The sequence below is a fragment of the Tachyglossus aculeatus genome, chromosome 1 (genome assembly GCF_015852505.1).
Source record: "Tachyglossus aculeatus isolate mTacAcu1 chromosome 1, mTacAcu1.pri, whole genome shotgun sequence".
Taxonomy (NCBI): Eukaryota; Metazoa; Chordata; class Mammalia; order Monotremata; family Tachyglossidae; genus Tachyglossus; species Tachyglossus aculeatus.
Window position 1 is genome coordinate 117,113,807 of NC_052066.1, and position 5,604 is coordinate 117,119,410.

General features: G+C 41.9%; 1 non-coding gene across 1 annotated transcript; it reads right to left on the reverse strand.

Moving 5' to 3' along the window:
* Positions 1-4,979: 4,979 nt before the first annotated feature.
* Positions 4,980-5,117, reverse strand: LOC119937604. The gene has a single exon (XR_005454163.1). It is a non-coding gene; the product is annotated as a small nucleolar RNA SNORA7 (small nucleolar RNA).
* Between the last annotated feature and the right edge of the window lie 487 nt (positions 5,118-5,604).

Genomic DNA, 5,604 nt, shown 5'->3' on the forward strand with positions numbered 1-5,604 from the left:
CTGATAACCACTGGAGATTTTTGAGGAGGGGAGTAACATGCCCAGAGGGTTTCTGCACAAAGATGATCCAGGCAGCAGAGTGAAGTATAGACTGAAGTGGGTAGAGACAGGAGGATGGGAGATCAGAGAGGAGGCTGATGCAGTAATCCAGTCAGGATAGGATGAGAGATTGAACCAGCATGGTAGTAGTTATGACCTTTATGACTACTAATTCTATTTTGTGCAGGTGTCTCTGTTAGTCAACTAACATTCTTCTGAAAATACAGGAGAAAATTTCCTGGATATCAGACATTAAATTGTGCAATATCTCTGTTTTAAATTGATGAGTGTATGTGTGTGTGTGTGTGGGTGTGTGCGTGTGCATTTGTGAGGATGGGTGAGTTTGCACATGCTGGCACAGACATAAAAAGATAGAGGACTATTATTGTCATAGATAAATAAGCAGGATACTACTTCTAATAATAATAATAATTATAGTACTTGTCTTCCTCCCCTCCCCATCACCCCCCACCCTCTGTCCTACCCCCTTGTCCTCCCCACAGCACTTGTATATATTTATACATATTTATTTCTCTATTTATTTTACTTGTATATATTTACTACTGTATTTATTTTAATAATGTTGTGTATATAGCTATAATTCTATTTATTCTGACTGTTTTGACACCTGTCTACATGTTTTGTTTTGTTGTCTGTCTCTCCCTTCTAGACTGTGAGCCCGTTGTAGGGTAGGGACTGTCTCTATATGTTGTCAACTTGTATTTCCCAAGTGCTTAGTACAGTGCTCTGCACACAGTAAGCACTCAATAACTACGATTGAATGAATGAAAGTGCCAAGCACTGTTCTAAGCACTGGGGTACATACAAGTTAATCACGTTGGACACAGTCCCTGTCCCACATGGGGCTCACATTCTTATCTCCATTTTACAGATGAAGGTGACCAAAGCCAAGAGAAGTGAAGTGACTTGCCCAGGATCATATAGCAGACAAGTGGCAGAGTCAGGATTAGAACCCGCATCCTGTTTACTGCCCGGCCCATACTATATCCACTAGGCCATACTTCTTTGCTTCCAGTCTCACCCCTACTCTCCTACTTGCTCCCAGAGAAATTAGCCTTCAAATAGTCATTATGGGCACCTTTTCAAAAGTTTACAAGTGCTCAGGGAGTCATAAAGCACTGGGAGGAGAATGAGTGGACCAGTACGTTCCTATTTTTTCATATATACTTTCTCTCTTTTAACTATTTTTATAAAACCTAGTGCAGAACTAGAGGCTAACAAAAGCCCTGATTACACTATTACATCTCTGGCACTGCATTTCTGGCAACGAGACGAAAGTACCCTCTCCTGGGCTTTGAAACATACCAGGGATTGCAATGAAAACTTTAATGTAAAAATAAAATCTCAATTATTTTAAAACCAGTAAAGACAGGGCATTTGAGGAAAATGGTGGTACTGTGTGCTGTTTACAGGATAAAACACACAAACAGCAAATAAATGTAAGGTTACCAGATTAAAAATTAAATAGTGGCAGATATCATCTTTATGAATTTCTTTGAAACTGACACTAATTATATTCTTCCAAAATGTCCACAAGGGATTTTTCACTTTACTGTTAGGTTCACTTCCATTAAATTGAACTCTATGGAAAAGAATTCTAGGAAGTAGTATTAACAAAGGAAATAAATATTTCCCTCTATAATATTGATTTTAATAAATTGCATGTAAACTAAAAGGCAAAATGCATTTGAAAACTACAAGCATAGAAATATGCCAGAATAACTGTTTCACTGACAAATGTCCAGGTTAGCATTTCTTTCCAGGTAGCAAAAATCCAAGGTTGCTAAATTTGATTTAAGAATAGACTTAGGCTGTCATATGGGCAGACAAGGCCTTGGCCTAGGACAGCAAGTTATAGGAGATGGCAGATTTCAGGTCCGCCCAGCTGATCTGCCCTCTTAGTCTGCAATAATACACAGGGAAATGGCATTTTCCAACAATCTCTGACTACATTTCATCTAGTCACTTCCAAAATCCCATCAAGTTGCTGAATTGATCATCCAGAAGGCCAAGAATCCCAAATTCCTTTGTGTGCTTTACAACAAAAACATAAACAAAATATAGCTGTCATTACCCAGATTGTTAACTCTTTATATATGTTCTTCATTATCATGTTCATTTTCTTCCATTGATCTTGTTATAACACTGTACTTAGGTTTGCTTAGGTGAAGAAGTAGAAGCACCAAATTCTTACTCGTGACCTTTCATCACCTCACCTTCTTATAAAACTGGTTTCAATGAAACTTCACAAAGCTATACTGATGAAAACATTTTTTTCTTTCCTTTTAAATGGATGTCTTGGATGTACTAATTTGATTTAAAAAGGTAATAATGTTTGTCTGAGTCCTAAAAAAGAGTTGATTCTTTTGGATTTTCAAATTTATGTTAATTTTGCCCTAGGCTAACTTGGCCAGTGAGTGTGAAAGAAATCATCATCATCATCATCAATCGTATTTATTGAGCGCTTACTGTGTGCAGAGCACTGTACTAAGCGCTTGGGAAGTACAAGTTGGCAACACATAGAGACAGTCCCTACCCAACAGTGGGCTCACAGTCTAAAAGAAACCACTTTCAATGTAGAAAGCAATGGAATCAATACAGACATGTCCACTCAAAATATGGCCACTATGTCCACTAGACTATAAGCAGAGCACAGTACAAAGCACTTGGAAGAGTACACTATTTATTCATTCAATCATATTTATTGAGCCCGAATGTGTGCAAAGCACTGTACTAAATGCTTGGGAGAGTACAATATGACAACAAACAGACACATTCCTGCCCCAAACGAGCTCACAGTCTAGAGGGGGAGACAGACATCAATATCAATAAATACACCAGTAAATAAATAAATGAATTACAGATATCTATAGACATATAAATATGCATTCTGGAGATGGGAGGGAGGATGAATGAAAGTGCAAGTAAGAGCAGCACAGAAGGGAATAGGAGAATACAATACAACAAAGTTGTAAAGTTGTACATATCTATGAATCATGTTATAAGTTATTTATTTACATTATTATTTGCCTCTTTAAACTGTAAGCTAATGAGCATAGGGCTTGGAATGTGTCTAACAACTCATCATCGTCATCATTGATGGTATTTTTTGAGTGCTTACTGGGTGCAGAGCACTGTACTAAGTGCTTCGTAGAGTATACTGCTAAAGAGTTGGTAGACACATTCCCTGTCGAAAATGAAATTAAAGTCTAGAGGGGGAGACAGACAATAATATAAATAATTTACAATATATAATTTATAGATATGTACAACCAATTGCTGTACTCTCCCAAGTGCCCATTACAGTGCTCTCCCATCCTCCCATCCTCTCCCATCCTCTTACGGTGGGGGTTCCCCAAGGTTCAGTGCTTGGTCCCCTTCTGTTCTCAATATACACTCACTCCCTTGCTGACCTCATTCGCTCCCACGGCTTCAACTATCATCTCTACGCTGATGACACCCAGATCTACATCTCTGCCCCTGCTCTCTCCCCCTCCCTCCAGGCTCTCATCTCCTCCTGCCTTCAGGACATCTCCATCTGGATGTCCGCCCGCCACCTAAAGCTCAACATGTCGAAGACTGAGCTCCTTGTCTTCCCTCCCAAACCTTGTCCTCTCCCTGACTTTCCCATCTCTGTTGACGGCACTACCATCCTTCCCGTCTCACAAGCCCGCAACCTTGGTGTCGTCCTCGACTCTGCTCTCTCATTCACCCCTCACATCCAAGCCGTCACCAAAACCTGCCGGTCTCAGCTCCGCAACATTGCCAAGATCCGCCCTTTCCTCTCCATCCAAACTGCTACCCTGCTCATTCAAGCTCTCATCCTATCCCGTCTGGACTACTGCACTAGCCTTCTCTCTGATCTCCCATCCTCGTGTCTCTCTCCACTTCAATCCATACTTCATGCTGCTGCCCGGATTATCTTTGTCCAGAAACGCTCTGGGCATATTACTCCCCTCCTCAAAAATCTCCAGTGGCTACCAATCAATCTGCGCATCAGGCAGAAACTCCTCACCCCGGGCTTCAAGGCTGTCCATCACCTCGCCCCCTCCTACCTCACCTCCCTTCTCTCCTTCTACTGCCCAGCCCGCACCCTCCGCTCCTCCACCGCTGATCTCCTCACTGTACCTCGCTCTCGCCTGTCCCGCCATCGACCCCCGGCCCACGTCATCCCCCGGGCCTGGAATGCCCTCCCTCTGCCCATCCGCCAAGCTAGCTCTCTTCCTCCCTTCAAGGCCCTGCTGAGAGCTCACCTCCTCCAGGAGGCCTTCCCAGACTGAGCCCCTTCCTTCCTCTCCCCCTCGTCCCCCTCTCCATCCCCCCGTCTTACCTCCTTCCCTTCCCCACAGCACCTGTATATATGTATATATGGTTGTACATATTTATTACTCTATTTATTTATTTATTTATTTATTTTACTTGTACATTTCTATCCTACTTATTTTATTTTGTTGGTATGTTTGGTTCTGTTCTCTGTCTCCCCCTTTTAGACTGTGAGCTCACTGTTGGGTAGGGACTGTCTCTATGTGATGCCAATTTGTACTTCCCAAGCGCTTAGTACAGTGCTCTGCACATAGTAAGCGCTCAATAAATACGATTGATTGATTGATTGATTGATTGCACATAGTAAGCACTTCATCAAAGCCATTAATTGATTGATTGACTGATTGATTGTTGCCAGATATACCTTGTCTTGTCTTATGCCGTTGAGTCATTTCTGACCCGAAGTGACACCTCAGACACACCTCTCCCAGAATGTCCCGCTCTCCATATGCAATAGTATCCAGATAATGCATCCATAGACTTTTCTTGGTAAAAATACGAAAGTGGTTTACCATTGCCACGTTCCATGCAGTAAACTCAAGTCTCCACCCTCGACTCTCTCCCATCCTGCTGCTGCCCAGCATGAGTGAGTTTTGACTTGTAGCAGATCGCCTTCCACTCGCTAGCCACTGCCCAAGCTAGGAATGGAATGGGTAGGCCTCTGTTTGACTCTCCCTCCCATAGCCGAGACTGGTAGAGTACTGGAAACTCTCCAGGTGTGACCCTGATAGGGGCAGATATACCTCGTTAGCCTCAAAACATTAATTTGTAAGAACAGAAGGAGATGGGGACAAACAAGAAACGACTGGGAAAGTTTTCTAATTCCTCTGTTTAACTGAAATGATCAGGTCTCTGAATGATAATCCAGACTGAAAGAGAAACAACAAGCCCTAGGCCCTGTCTGCGTATCAAATTATAGCCCCAGATCATTGTCCTTATATATGAAAGATTTATAGTGCAGAAATGAGGGGAGAAGGACAGTAGAAGTAATAGTAAGGGGGGAGGAGAGGAAGAAGGAATGGGAATACACCTATTTCAGTCCATATGGGGTATGTTTGTGTCAAATTATATCTGGATAGAGTGTTAAAGTCAAGCTGTTCTTTGCTTAATATAAGCTCTTCCACACTGAGTGGCAGATAATGTATTGGATGCATCATAAAATCAGTGGCATTACCGAAGTAAACTGAAAGTTAATAACTATAGACACTTAAAAGTAATAAG